The following is an 18,462-nucleotide window of genomic DNA, read 5'->3' as shown; positions in this document are numbered from 1 at the left end:
AGATAATATCCGGGAGGTGATTATATCATACAGATAATATCCGGGAGGTACTTTTATCATACTGATAATATCCGAGAGGTGCTTATATCACACAGATAATATCCGGGAGGTGCTTATATCACACAGAATATATCCGGGAGGTGCTTATATCACACAGATAATATCCGGGAGGTGCTTATATCACACAGATAATATGCGGGAGGTGCTTATATCACACAGAATATAACCGGGAGGTGCTTATATCACACAGATAATATTCGGGAGGTGCTTATATCACACAGATAATATCCGGGAGGTGCTTATATCACACAGATAATATCCGGGAGGAGCTTATATCATACAGATAATATCCGGGAGGGAGGTGCTTATATCACACAGATAATATCCGGGAAGGGCTTATATCACACAGATAATATCCGGGAGGAGCTCATATCACACAGATAATATCCGGGAGGTGCTCATATCACACAGATAATATCCGGGAGGTGCTCATTTCACACAGATAATATCCGGGAGGTGCTCATATCACACAGATAATATCCGGGAGGTGCTCATATCACACAGATAATATCCGGGAGGTGATTATATCACACAGATAATATCTGGGAGGTGCTTATATCATACAGATAATATCCTGGAGGTGCTTATATCATACAGATAGTATCCGGGAGGTGATTATATCATACAGATAATATCCGGGAGGTACTTATATGAAACAGATAATATCCGACAGGTGCTTATATCATACAGATAATATCCGGGAGGTGCTTATATCATACAGAATATATCCGGGAGGTGCTTATATCATACAGATAATATCCGGGAGGTGCTTATATCACACAGATAATATAGGGAGGGGCTTATATCACACAGATAATATCCGGGAGGTGCTTATATCATACAGATAATATCCGACAGGTGCTTATATCATACAGATAATATCCGGGAGGTGCTTATATCATACAGAATATATATCCGGGAGGTGCTTATGTCATACAGATAATTTCCGGGAGGTGCTTATATCATACAGAATATATCCAGGAGGTGCTTATATCATACAGATAATATCCGGGAGGTCCTTATATCACACAGACAATATCCGGGAGGTGCTTATATCACACAGACAATATCCGTGAGGCGCTTATATCATATAAATAATATCCGGGAGGTGCTTATATCACAGAGACAATATCCGGGAGGTGCTTATATCATATAGATAATATCCAGGAGGTCCTTATATCATACAGATAATATCCGGGAGGTTCTTATATCATACAGTATATATCCGGGTGGTGCTTATATCATACAGATAATATCCGGGAGGTGCTTATAACATACAGTATATATCCGGGAGGTGATTATATCATACAGATAATATCCGGGAGGTACTTATATCATACAGATAATATCCGACAGGTGCTTATATCATACAGATAATATCCGGGAGGTGCAGATATCATACAGAATATATCCGGGAGGTGCTTATATCACACAGATAATATCCGGGAGGTGCTTATAACATACAGTATATATCCGGGAGGTGATTATATCATACAGATAATATCCGGGAGGTACTTATATCATACAGATAATATCCGACAGGTGCTTATATCATACAGATAATATCCGGGAGGTGCTGATATCATACAGAATATATCCGGGAGGTGCTTATATCACACAGATAATATCCAGGAGGTGCTTATATCACACAGATAATATAGAGAGGGGCTTATATCACACAGATAATATCCGGGAGGAGCTTATATCATACAGATAATATCCGGGAGGGAGGTGCTTATATCACACAGATAATATCCGGGAGGGGCTCATATCACACAGATAATATCCGGGAGGTGCTCATATCACACAGATAATATCCGGGAGGTGCTCATATCACACAGATAATATCCGGGATGGGCTTATATCACACCGATAATATCCGGGAGGGGCTCATATCACACAGATAATATCCGGGAGGGGCTCATATCACACAGATAATATCCGGGAGGTGCTCATATCACACAGATAATATCCGGGAGGTGCTCATATCACACAGATAATATCCGGGATGGGCTTATATCACACAGATAATATCCGGGAGGGGCTTATATCATACAGATACTATCCGGGAAGTGATTATATCATACAGATAATATCCGGGAGGTACTTATATCATACAGATAATATCCGACAGGTGCTTATATCATACAGATAATATCCGGGAGGTGCAGATATCACACAGAATATATCCGGGAGGTGCTTATATCACACAGATAATATCCGGGAGGTGCTTATATCACACAGATAATATCCGGGAGGTGCTTATATCACACAGATAATATCCGGGAGGGGCTTATATCACACAGATAATATCCGGGAGGGGCTTATATCACACAGATAATATCCGGGAGGGGCTTATATCACACAGATAATATCCGGGAGGGGCTTATATCATACAGATAATATCCGGGAGGTGCTTATATCATACAGATAATATCCGGGACGTGCTTATATCATTCAGATAATATCTGGGAGGTGCTTATATCATACAGTATATATCCGGGAGGTGCTTATATCATACAGTATATATCCGGGAGGTGCTTATATCACACAGACAATATCCGGGAGGTGCTTATATCACACAGACAATATCCGGGAGGTTCTTATATCACACAGACAATATCCGGGAGGTGCTTATATCACACAGATAATATCCGGGAGGTGCTTATATCACACAGATAATATCCGGGAGGTACTTATATCATACAGATAATATCCGACAGGTGCTTATATCATACAGATAATATCCGGGAGGTGCAGATATCATACAGAATATATCCGGGAGGTGCTTATATCACACAGATAATATCCGGGAGGTGCTTATATCACACAGATAATATAGAGAGGGGCTTATATCACACAGATAATATCCGGGAGGTGCTTATATCACACAGATAATATCCGGGAGGAGCTTATATCATACAGATAATATCCGGGAGGGAGGTGCTTATATCACACAGATAATATCCGGGAGGGGCTCATATCACACAGATAATATCCGGGAGGTGCTCATATCACACAGATAATATCCGGGATGGGCTTATATCACACCGATAATATCCGGGAGGGGCTTATATCACACAGATAATATCCGGGAGGGGCTTATATCATACAGATAATATCCTGGAGGTGCTTATATCATACAGATTCTATCCGGGAGGTGATTATATCATACAGATAATATAGAGAGGGGCTTATATCACACAGATAATATCCGGGAAGTGCTTATATCACACAGATAATATCCGGGAGGAGCTTATATCATACAGATAATATCCGGGAGGGAGGTGCTTATATCACACAGATAATATCCGGGAGGGGCTCATATCACACAGATAATATCCGGGAGGTGCTCATATCACACAGATAATATCCGGGATGGGCTTATATCACACCGATAATATCCGGGAGGGGCTTATATCACACAGATAATATCCGGGAGGGGCTTATATCATACAGATAATATCCTGGAGGTGCTTATATCATACAGATTCTATCCGGGAGGTGATTATATCATACAGATAATATAGAGAGGGGCTTATATCACACAGATAATATCCGGGAAGTGCTTATATCACACAGATAATATCCGGGAGGAGCTTATATCATACAGATAATATCCGGGAGGGAGGTGCTCATATCACACAGATAATATCCGGGAGGTGCTCATATCACACAGATAATATCCGGGATGGGCTTATATCACACCGATAATATCCGGGAGGGGCTTATATCACACAGATAATATCCGGGAGGGGCTTATATCATACAGATAATATCCTGGAGGTGCTTATATCTTACAGATACTATCCGGGAGGTGATTATATCATACAGATAATATCCGGGAGGTACTTATATCATACAGATAATATCCGACAGGTGCTTATATCATACAGATAATATCCGGGACGTGCTTATATCATTCAGATAATATCCGGGAGGTGCTTATATCATACAGTATATATCCGGGAGGTGCTTATATCATACAGTATATATCCGGGAGGTGCTTATATCACACAGACAATATCCGGGAGGTGCTTATATCACACAGACAATATCCGGGAGGTGCTTATATCACACAGACAATATCCGGGAGGTGCTTATATCACACAGATAATATCCGGGAGGTGCTTATATCACACAGATAATATCCGGGAGGGGCTTATATCACACAGATAATATCCGGGAGGTGCTTATATCATACAGATAATATCCGGGACGTGCTTATATCATACAGATAATATCCGGGAGGTGCTTATATCATACAGTATATATCCGGGAGGTGCTTATATCATACAGATAATATCCGGTAGGTGCTTATATGATACAGAATATATCCGGGAGGTGCTTATATCACACAGATAATATCCGGGAGGTGCTTATATCACACAGACAATATCCGGGAGGTGCTTATATCACACAGACAATATCCGGGAGGTGCTTATATCATACAGAATATATCCGGGAGGTGCTTATATCAGACAGATAATATCCGGGAGGGGCTTATATCACACAGATAATATCCGGGAGGTGCTTATATCACACAGATAATATCCGGGAGGTGCTTATATCACACAGATAATATCCGGGAGGTGCTTATATCATACAGATAATATCCGGGAGTGAGGCGCTTATATCACACAGATAATATCCGGGAAGGGCTTATATCACACAGATAATATCCGGGAGGTGCTCATATCACACAGATAATATCCGGGAGGTGCTCATATCACACAGATAATATCCGGGAGGTGCTCATTTCACACAGATAATATCCGGGAGGTGCTCATATCACACAGATAATATCCGGGAGGTGCTCATATCACACAGATAATATCCGGAAGGGGCTTATATCACACAGATAATATCCGGGAGGTGCTTATATCATACAGATAATATCCTGGAGGTGCTTATATCATACAGATAGTATCCGGGAGGTGATTATATCATACAGATAATATCCGGGAGGTACTTATATCAAACAGATAATATCCGACAGGTGCTTATATCATACAGATAATATCCGGGAGGTGCTTATATCATACAGAATATATCCGGGAGGTGCTTATATCATACAGATAATATCCGGGAGGTGCTTATATCACACAGATAATATAGGGAGGGGCTTATATCACACAGATAATATCCGGGAGGTGCTTATATCATACAGATAATATCCGACAGGTGCTTATATCATACAGATAATATCCGGGAGGTGCTTATATCATACAGAATATATATCCGGGAGGTGCTTATGTCATACAGATAATTTCCGGGAGGTGCTTATATCATACAGAATATATCCAGGAGGTGCTTATATCATACAGATAATATCCGGGAGGTCCTTATATCACACAGACAATATCCGGGAGGTGCTTATATCACACAGACAATATCCGTGAGGTGCTTATATCATATAAATAATATCCGGGAGGTGCTTATATCACAGAGACAATATCCGGGAGGTGCTTATATCATATAGATAATATCCAGGAGGTCCTTATATCATACAGATAATATCCGGGAGTTTCTTCTATCATACAGATAATATCCGGGAGGTGCTTATATCATACAGAATATATCCCGGAGGTGCTTATATCAGACAGATAATATCCGGGAGGTGCTTATATCATACAGATAATGGGCCTGATTCAGAGCCACTCGTAAGCGGCAGCTCGTTCGCTCCGAGCGATGTTTGCCCAACTGTGCATGCGCACGGATCGTTATATGCATGCGCGAACCAGTCAGTGCGGCCGAAATTCTTGTGCTCGCAAAATAGCGAATGCCTGATAATTTGAGTGACAGGATGAGGCGTATGTGGGTGGTAATAAGGGAAGGTGCTTGAAGACGGGGAGTGGAGATCCGATCGCAGGCGTGCTTAAAGGTAAAAACGGGAGTTTTATGGGTGTGCATAATTAAAACAGCAGCGTCATTGACCATGTCACTGGGTTGTTTTAAGCCAGAAATTGTGGCAAAATTGTGGTAGCAAAAACCAACCACAAGAATAGCGAGCAGATCATACCCTGTTCGATGTACTCGATTAATCTAATAAATAGCGGACATGACGTAGGATGCGAGCGGACAGGGGGCGTAGTTTCCCAAAAAACGACCGCAAGTTTTGTTCGCTCGTGCAGACCTAGAGGCGTGAACAGACCGCAAACAGCGAACGGTTCATTTGAATAGCCACCCCTATTTTCTGGACGAGCGAGCGCAAATAGCGACCGGCTCTGAATCAGGCCCAATATCCGGGAGTTGATTATATCATACAGATAAAATCCGGGAGTTGCTTATATCATACAGATAATATCCGACAGGTGCTTATATCATACAGATAATATCCGGGAGGTGCTTATATCATACAGAATATATCCGGGAGGTGCTTATATCATACAGATATCAGGGAGGTGCTTATATCACACAGATTATATCCGGGAGGGGCTTATATCACACAGATAATATTCGGGAGGTGCTTATATCACACAGATAATATCCGACAGGTGCTTATATCATACAGATAATATCCGGGAGGTGCTTATATCATACATAATATATCCGGGAGGTGCTTATATCATACAGATAATATCCGGGAGGTGCTTATATCAGACAGATAATATCCGGGAGGTGCTTATATCACACAGATAATATCCGGGAGGTGCTTATATCACACAGATAATATCCGGGAGGTGCTTATATCACACAGATAATATCCGGGAGGTGCTTATATCACACAGATAATATCCGGGAGGTGCTTATATCACACAGATAATATCCGGGAGGGGCTTATATCACACAGATAATATCCGGGAGGGGCTTATATCACACAGATAATATCCGGGAGGGGCTTATATCACACAGATAATATCCGGGAGGGGCTTATATCATACAGATAATATCCGGGACGTGCTTATATCATACAGTGTATATCCGGGAGGAGCTTATATCATACAGATAATATCCGGGAGGTGCTTATATGATACAGAATATATCCGGGAGGTGCTTATATCACACAGACAATATCCGGGAGATGCTTATATCACACAGACAATATCCGGGAGGTGCTTATATCATACAGATAATATCCGGGAGGTGCTTATATCATACAGAATATATCCGGGAGGTGCTTATATCATACAGATAATATCCGGGAGGGGCTTATATCACACAGATAATATCCGGGAGGTGCTTATATCATACAGATAATATCCGACAGGTGCTTATATCATACAGATAATATCCGGGAGGTGCTTATATCATACAGTATATATCCGGGTGGTGCTTATATCATACAGATAATATCCGGGAGGTGCTTATAACATACAGTATATATCCGGGAGGTGATTATATCATACAGATAATATCCGGGAGGTACTTATATCATACAGATAATATCCGACAGGTGCTTATATCATACAGAAAATATCCAGGAGGTGCAGATATCATACAGAATATATCCGGGAGGTGCTTATATCACACAGATAATATCCGGGAGGTGCTTATATCACACAGATAATATAGAGAGGGACTTATATCACACAGATAATATCCGGGAGGTGCTTATATCACACAGATAATATCCGGGAGGAGCTTATATCACACAGATAATATCCGGGAGGGAGGTGCTTATATCACACAGATAATATCCGGGAGGGGCTCATATCACACAGATAATATCCGGGAGGGGCTCATATCACACAGATAATATCCGGGAGGTGCTCATATCACACAGATAATATCCGGGATGGGCTTATATCACACCGATAATATCCGGGAGGGGCTTATATCACACAGATAATATCCGGGAGGGGCTTATATCATACAGATAATATCCTGGAGGTGCTTATATCATACAGATACTATCCGGGAGGTGATTATATCATACAGATAATATCCGGGAGGTACTTATATCATACAGATAATATCCGGGAGGTGCAGATATCACACAGAATATATCCGGGAGGTGCTTATATCACACAGATAATATCCGGGAGGTGCTTATATCACACAGATAATATCCGGGAGGTGCTTATATCACACAGATAATATCCGGGAGGGGCTTATATCACACAGATAATATCCGGGAGGGGCTTATATCACACAGATAATATCCGGGAGGGGCTTATATCACACAGATAATATCCGGGAGGGGCTTATATCATACAGATAATATCCGGGAGGTGCTCATATCACACAGATAATATCCGGGACGTGCTTATATCATTCAGATAATATCCGGGAGGTGCTTATATCACACAGATAATATCCGGGAGGGGCTTATATCATACAGATAATATCCGGGAGGTGCTTATATCATACAGATAATATCCGGGAGGTGATTATATCATACAGATAATATCCGGGAGGTGCTTATATCACACAGATAATATCCGGGAGGTGCTTATATCACACAGATAATATCCGGGAGGTGCAGATATCATACAGAATATATCCGGGAGGTGCTTATATCACACAGATAATATCCGGGAGGTGCTTATATCACACAGATAATATCCGGGAGGTGCTTATATCACACAGATAATATCCGGGAGGAGCTTATAACATATAGATAATATCCGGGAGGGAGGTGCTTATATCACACAGTTAATATCCGGGAGGGGCTCATATCACACAGATAATATCCGGGAGGGGCTCATATCACACAGATAATATCCGGGAGGTGCTCATATCACACAGATAATATCCGGGATGGGCTTATATCACACAGATAATATCCGGGAGGGGCTTATATCACACAGATAATATCCGGGAGGGGCTTATATCATACAGATAATATCCTGGAGGTGCTTATATCATACAGATAATATCCGGGAGGTGATTATATCATACAGATATTATCCGGGAGGTACTTATATCATACAGATAATATCCGACAGGTGCTTATATCATACAGATAATATCCGGGAGGTGCAGATATCACACAGAATATATCCGGGAGGTGCTTATATCAGACACATAATATCCGGGAGGTGCTTATATCACACAGATAATATCCGGGAGGTGCTTATATCACACAGATAATATCCGGGAGGTGCTTATATCACACAGATAATATCCGGGAGGTGCTTATATCACACAGATAATATCCGGGAGGTGCTTATGTCACACAGATAATATCCGGGAGGGGCTTATATCACACAGATAATATCCGAGAGGGGCATATATATCACACAGATAATATCCGGGAGGGGCTTATATCACACAGATAATATCCGGGAGGGGCTTATATCATACAGATAATATCCGGGACGTGCTTATATCATACAGATAATATCCGGGAGGTGCTTATATCATACAGTGTATATCCGGGAGGAGCTTATATCATACAGATAATATCCGGGAGGTGCTTATATGATACAGAATATATCCGGGAGGTGCTTATATCACACAGATAATATCCGGGAGGTGCTTATATCACACAGACAATATCCGGGAGGTGCTTATATCATACAGATAATATCCGGGAGGTGCTTATATCATACAGAATATATCCGGGAGGTGCTTATATCATACAGATAATATCCGGGAGGGGCTTATATCACACAGATAATATCCGGGAGGGGCTTATATCATACAGATAATATCCAGGAGGTGCTTATATCATACAGAATATATCCGGGAGCTGCTTATATCACACAGATAATATCCGGGAGGGGCTTATATCACACAGATAATATCCGGGAGGTGCTTATATCATACAGATAATATCCGACAGGTGCTTATATCATACAGATAATATCCGGGAGGTGCTTATATCATACAGTATATATCCGGGTGGTGCTTATATCATACAGATAATATCCGACAGGTGCTTTTATCATACAGATAATATCCGGGAGGTGCAGATATCACACAGAATATATCCGGGAGGTGCTTATATCACACAGATAATATCCGGGAGGTGCTTATATCACACAGATAATATCCGGGAGGTGCTTATATCACACAGATAATATCCGGGAGGAGCTTATATCATATAGATAATATCCGGGAGGGAGGTGCTTATATCACACAGATAATATCCGGGAGGGGCTCATATCACACAGATAATATCCGGGAGGGGCTCATATCACACAGATAATATCCGGGAGGTGCTCATATCACACAGATAATATCCGGGATGGGCTTATATCACACAGATAATATCCGAGAGGGGCTTATATCACACAGATAATATCCGGGAGGGGCTTATATCATACAGATAATATCCTGGAGGTGCTTATATCATACAGATAATATCCGGGAGGTGATTATATCATACAGATAATATCCGGGAGGTACTTATATCATACAGATAATATCCGACAGGTGCTTATATCACACAGAATATATCCAGGAGGTGCTTATATCACACAGATAATATCCGGGAGGTGCTTATATCACACAGATAATATCCGGGAGGGGCTTATTTCACACAGATAATATCCGGGAGGGGCTTATATCACACAGATAATATCCGGGAGGGGCTTATATCATACAGATAATATCCGGGACGTGCTTATATCATACAGATAATATCCGGGAGGTGCTTATATCATACAGATAATATCCGGGAGGTGCTTATATCATACAGTATATATCCGGGAGGTGCTTATATCACACAGACAATATCCGGGAGGTGCTTATATCACACAGACAATATCCGGGAGGTGCTTATATCACACAGATAATATCCGGGAGGTGCTTATATCACACAGATAATATCCGGGAGGTGCTTATGTCACACAGATAATATCCGGGAGGTGCTTATGTCACACAAATAATATCCGGGAGGTGCTCATATCACACAGATAATATCCGGGATGGGCTTATATCACACCGATAATATCCGGGAGGGGCTTATATCACACATATAATATCCGGGAGGGGCTTATATCATACAGATAATATCCTGGAGGTGCTTATATCATACAGATACTATCCGGGAGGTGATTATATCATACAGATAATATCCGGGAGGTACTTATATCACACAGATAATATCCGACAGGTGCTTATATCACACAGATAATATCCGGGAGGGGCTTATATCACACAGATAATATCCGGGAGGGGCTTATATCACACAGATAATATCCGGGAGGGGCTTATATCACACAGATAATATCCGGGAGGGGCTTATATCACACAGATAATATCCGGGAGGGGCTTATATCATACAGATAATATCCGGGACATGCTTATATCATACAGATAATATCCGGGAGGTGCTTATATCATACAGATAATATCCGGGAGGTGCTTATATGATACAGAATATATCCGGTAGGTGCTTATATCACACAGATAATATCCGGGAGGTGCTTATATCACACAGACAATATCCGGGAGGTGCTTATATCATATAGATAATATCCGGGAGGTGCTTATATCATACAGATTATATCCGGGAGGTGCTTATATCATACAGATAATATCCGGGAGGGGCTTATATCACACAGATAATATCCGGGAGGTGCTTATATCATACAGATAATATCCGACAGGTGCTTATATCATACAGTATATATACGGGTGGTGCTTATATCATACAGATAATATCCGGGAGGTGCTTATATCACACAGAATATATCCGGGAGGTGCTTATATCACACAGATAATATCCGGGAGGTGCTTATATCACACAGATAATATCCGGGAGGTGCTTATATCACACAGAATATAACCGGGAGGTGCTTATATCACACAGATAATATCCGGGAGGTGCTTATATCACATAGATAATATCCGGGAGGTGCTTATATCACACAGATAATATCCGGGAGGAGCTTATATCATACAGATAATATCCGGGAGGGAGGTGCTTATTTCACACAGATAATATCCGGGAGGGGCTCATATCACACAGATAATATCCGGGAGGTGCTCATATCACACAGATAATATCCGGGAGGTGCTCATATCACACAGATAATATCCGGGATGGGCTTATATCACACAGATAATATCCGGGAGGGGCTTATATCACACAGATAATATCCGGGAGGGGCTTATATCATACAGATAATATCCTGGAGGTGCTTATATCATACAGATAATATCCGGGAGGTGATTATATCATACAGATAATATCCGGGCGGTACTTATATCATACAGATAATATCCGGGAGGAGCTTATATCATATAGATAATATCCGGGAGGTGCAGATATCATACAGAATATATCCGGGAGGTGCTTATATCACACAGATAATACCCGGGAGGTGCTTATATCACACAGATAATATCCGGGAGGTGCTTATATCACACAGATAATATCCGGGAGGAGCTTATATCATATAGATAATATCCGGGAGGGAGGTGCTTATATCACACAGATAATATCCGGGAGGGGCTCATATCACACAGATAATATCCGGGAGGGGCTCATATCACACAGATAATATCCGGGAGGTGCTCATATCACACAGATAATATCCGGGAGGTGCTCATATCACACAGATAATATCCGGGATGGGCTTATATCACACAGATAATATCCGGGAGGGGCTTATATCACACAGATAATATCCGGGAGGGGCTTATATCATACAGATAATATCCTGGAGGGGCTTATATCATACAGATAATATCCGGGAGGTGATTATATCATACAGATATTATCCGACAGGTACTTATATCATACAGATAATATCCGACAGGTGCTTATATCACACAGATAATATCCGGGAGGTGCAGATATCACACAGAATATATCCGGTAGGTGCTTATATCAGACAGATAATATCCGGGAGGTGCTTATATCACACAGATAATATCCGGGAGGTGCTTATATCACACAGATAATATCCGGGAGGTGCTTATATCACACAGATAATATCCGGGAGGTGCTTATATCACACAGATAATATCCGGGAGGTGCTTATATCACACAGATAATATCCGGGAGGGGCTTATATCACACAGATAATATCCGGGAGGTGCTAATATCACACAGATAATATCCGGGAGGGGCTTATATCACACAGATAATATCCGGGAGGGGCTTATATCATACAGATAATATCCGGGACGTGCTTATATCATACAGATAATATCCGGGAGGTGCTTATATCATACAGTGTATATCCGGGAGGAGCTTATATCATACAGATAATATCCGGGAGGTGCTTATATGATACAGAATATATCCGGGAGGTGCTTATATCACACAGATAATATCCGGGAGGTGCTTATATCACACAGACAATATCCGGGAGGTGCTTATATCATACAGATAATATCCGGGAGGTGCTTATATCATACAGAATATATCCGGGAGGTGCTTATATCATACAGATAATATCCGGGAGGGGCTTATATCACACAGATAATATCCGGGAGGTGCTTATATCATACAGATAATATCCGACAGGTGCTTATATCATACAGATAATATCCGGGAGGTGCTTATATCATACAGTATATATCCGGGTGGTGCTTATGTCATACAGATAATATCCGGGAGGTGCTTATAACATACAGTATATATCCGGGAGGTGATTATATCATACAGATAATATCCGGGAGGTACTTATATCATACAGATAATATCCGACAGGTGCTTATATCATACAGATAATATCCGGGAGGTGCAGATATCATACAGAATATATCCAGGAGGTGCTTATATCACACAGATAATATCCGGGAGGTGCTTATATCACACAGATAATATAGAGAGGGGCTTATATCACACAGATAATATCCGGGAGGGGCTTATATCACACAGATAATATCCGGGAGGAGCTTATATCATACAGATAATATCCGGGAGGGAGGTGCTTATATCACACAGATAATATCCGGGAGGGGCTCATATCACACAGATAATATCCGGGAGGGGCTTATATCACACAGATAATATCCGGGAGGGGCTTATATCATACAGATACTATCCTGGAGGTGCTTATATCATACAGATACTATCCGGGAGGTTATTATATCACACAGATAATATCCGGGAGGTGCAGATATCACACAGAATATATCCGGGAGGTGCTTATATCACACAGATAATATCCGGGAGGTGCTTATATCACACAGATAATATCCGGGAGGTGCTTATATCACACAGATAATATTCGATAGGGGCTTATATCACACAGATAATATCCGGGAGGGGCTTATATCACACAGATAATATCCGGGAGGGGCTTATATCACACAGATAATATCCGGGAGGGGCTTATATCACACAGATAATATCCGGGAGGGGCTTATATCATACAGATACTATCCTGGAGGTGCTTATATCATACAGATACTATCCGGGAGGTGATTATATTATACAGATAATATCCGGGAGGTACTTATATCACACAGATAATATCCGACAGGTGCTTATATCACACAGATAATATCCGGGAGGTGCAGATATCACACAGAATATATCCGGGAGGTGCTTATATCACACAGATAATATCCGGGAGGTGCTTATATCACACAGATAATATCCGGGAGGAGCTTATATCACACAGATAATATCCGATAGGGGCTTATATCACACAGATAATATCCGGGAGGGGCTTATATCACACAGATAATATCCGGGAGGGGCTTATATCACACAGATAATATCCGGGAGGGGCTTATATCACACAGATAATATCCGGGAGGGGCTTATATCATACAGATAATATCCGGGAGGTGCTCATATCACACAGATAATATCCGGGACGTGCTTATATCATTCAGATAATATCCGGGAGGTGCTTATATCACACAGATAATATCCGGGAGGGGCTTATATCATACAGATAATATCCGGGAGGTGCTTATATCATACAGATAATATCCGGGAGGTGATTATATCATACAGATAATATCCGGGAGGTGCTTATATCACACAGATAATATCCGGGAGGTGCTTATATCACACAGATAATATCCGGGAGGTGCAGATATCACACAGATAATATCCGGGAGGTGCTTATATCACACAGATAATATCCGGGAGGAGCTTATAACATATAGATAATATCCGGGAGGGAGGTGCTTATATCACACAGATAATATCCGGGAGGGGCTCATATCACACAGATAATATCCGGGAGGGGCTCATATCACACAGATAATATCCGGGAGGTGCTCATATCACACAGATAATATCCGGGATGGGCTTATATCACACAGATAATATCCGGGAGGGGCTTATATCACACAGATAATATCCGGGAGGGGCTTATATCATACAGATAATATCCTGGAGGTGCTTATATCATACAGATAATATCCGGGAGGTGATTATATCATACAGATATTATCCGGGAGGTACTTATATCATACAGATAATATCCGACAGGTGTTTATATCATACAGATAATATCCGGGAGGTGCAGATATCACACAGAATATATCCGGGAGGTGCTTATATCAGACACATAATATCCGGGAGGTGCTTATATCACACAGATAATATCCGGGAGGTGCTTATATCACACAGATAATATCCGGGAGGTGCTTATATCACACAGATAATATCCGGGAGGTGCTTATATCCCACAGATAATATCCGGGAGGTGCTTATGTCACACAGATAATATCCGGGAGGGGCTTATATCACACAGATAAAATCCGAGAGGGGCTTATATCACACAGATAATATCCGGGAGGGGCTTATATCACACAGATAATATCCGGGAGGGGCTTATATCATACAGATAATATCCGGGACGTGCTTATATCATACAGATAATATCCGGGAGGTGCTTATATCATACAGTGTATATCCGGGAGGAGCTTATATCATACAGATAATATCCGGGAGGTGCTTATATGATACAGAATATATCCGGGAGGTGCTTATATCACACAGATAATATCCGGGAGGTGCTTATATCACACAGACAATATCCGGGAGGTGCTTATATCATACAGATAATATCCGGGAGGTGCTTATATCATACAGAATATATCCGGGAGGTGCTTATATCATACAGATAATATCCGGGAGGGGCTTATATCACACAGATAATATCCGGGAGGGGCTTATATCATACAGATAATATCCAGGAGGTGCTTATATCATACAGAATATATCCGGGAGCTGCTTATATCACACAGATAATATCCGGGAGGGGCTTATATCACACAGATAATATCCGGGAGGTGCTTATATCATACAGATAATATCCGACAGGTGCTTATATCATACAGATAATATCCGGGAGGTGCTTATATCATACAGTATATATCCGGGTGGTGCTTATATCATACAGATAATATCCGACAGGTGCTTATATCATACAGATAATATCCGGGAGGTGCAGATATCACACAGAATATATCCGGGAGGTGCTTATATCACACAGATAATATCCGGGAGGTGCTTATATCACACAGATAATATCCGGGAGGTGCTTATATCACACAGATAATATCCGGGAGGAGCTTATATCATATAGATAATATCCGGGAGGGAGGTGCTTATATCACACAGATAATATCCGGGAGGGGCTCATATCACACAGATAATATCCGGGAGGGGCTCATATCACACAGATAATATCCGGGAGGTGCTCATATCACACAGATAATATCCGGGATGGGCTTATATCACACAGATAATATCCGGGAGGGGCTTATATCACACAGATAATATCCGGGAGGGGCTTATATCATACAGATAATATCCTGGAGGTGCTTATATCATACAGATAATATCCGGGAGGTGATTATATCATACAGATAATATCCGGGAGGTACTTATATCATACAGATAATATCCGACAGGTGCTTATATCACACAGAATATATCCAGGAGGTGCTTATATCACACAGATAATATCCGGGAGGTGCTTATATCACACAGATAATATCCGGGAGGTGCTTATATCACACAGATAATATCCGGGAGGGGCTTATATCACACAGATAATATCCGGGAGGGGCTTATATCATACAGATAATATCCGAGACGTGCTTATATCATACAGATAATATCCGGGAGGTGCTTATATCATACAGATAATATCCGGGAGGTGCTTATATCATACAGTATATATCCGGGAGGTGCTTATATCACACAGACAATATCCGGGAGGTGCTTATATCACACAGACAATATCCGGGAGGTGCTTATATCACACAGATAATATCCGGGAGGTGCTTATATCACACAGATAATATCCGGGAGGTGCTTATGTCACACAGATAATATCCGGGAGGTGCTTATATCACACAGATAATATCCGGGAGGTGCTCATATCACACAGATAATATCCGGGATGGGCTTATATCACACCGATAATATCCGGGAGGGGCTTATATCACACATATAATATCCGGGAGGGGCTTATATCATACAGATAATATCCTGGAGGTGCTTATATCATACAGATACTATCCGGGAGGTGATTATATCATACAGATAATATCCGGGAGGTACTTATATCATACAGATAATATCCGACAGGTGCTTATATCACACAGATAATATCCGGGAGGGGCTTATATCACACAGATAATATCCGGGAGGGGCTTATATCACACAGATAATATCCGGGAGGGGCTTATATCACACAGATAATATCCGGGAGGGGCTTATATCACACAGATAATATCCGGGAGGGGCTTATATCATACAGATAATATCCGGGACATGCTTATATCATACAGATAATATCCGGGAGGTGCTTATATCATACAGATAATATCCGGGAGGTGCTTATATGATACAGAATATATCCGGTAGGTGCTTATATCACACAGATAATATCCGGGAGGTGCTTATATCACACAGACAATATCCGGGAGGTGCTTATATCATACAGATAATATCCGGGAGGTGCTTATATCATACAGATTATATCCGGGAGGTGCTTATATCATACAGATAATATCCGGGAGGGGCTTATATCACACAGATAATATCCGGGAGGTGCTTATATCATACAGATAATATCCGACAGGTGCTTATATCATACAGTATATATCCGGGTGGTGCTTATATCATACAGATAATATCCGGGAGGTGCTTATATCACACAGAATATATCCGGGAGGTGCTTATATCACACAGATAATATCCGGGAGGTGCTTATATCACACAGATAATATCCGGGAGGTGCTTATATCACACAGAATATAACCGGGAGGTGCTTATATCACACAGATAATATCCGGGAGGTGCTTATATCACATAGATAATATCCGGGAGGTGCTTATATCACACAGATAATATCCGGGAGGAGCTTATATCATACAGATAATATCCGGGAGGGAGGTGCTTATTTCACACAGATAATATCCGGCAGGGGCTCATATCACACAGATAATATCCGGGAGGTGCTCATATCACACAGATAATATCCGGGAGGTGCTCATATCACACAGATAATATCCGGGATGGGCTTATATCACACAGATAATATCCGGGAGGGGCTTATATCACACAGATAATATCCG

The 18,462-nt window shown here is 41.3% G+C and overlaps 1 protein-coding gene across 1 annotated transcript in view; it reads right to left on the bottom strand.

Annotated features, from left to right (window-relative positions):
* The window catches only part of LOC148439563 (interferon-induced GTP-binding protein Mx1-like), a 609,237-nt gene that overhangs the window by 563,034 nt on the left and 27,741 nt on the right, over window positions 1-18,462 (bottom strand). The gene's annotated exons all lie outside the window — the stretch shown is intronic.

Source organism: Taudactylus pleione, unplaced genomic scaffold (genome assembly GCF_031769625.1).
Source record: "Taudactylus pleione unplaced genomic scaffold, aTauple2 ptg001697l, whole genome shotgun sequence".
In the NCBI taxonomy this organism is placed as follows: Eukaryota; Metazoa; Chordata; class Amphibia; order Anura; family Myobatrachidae; genus Taudactylus; species Taudactylus pleione.
Note: the sequence above shows the minus strand (reverse complement) of the source record. Positions and strands in the feature narration are given on the sequence as shown.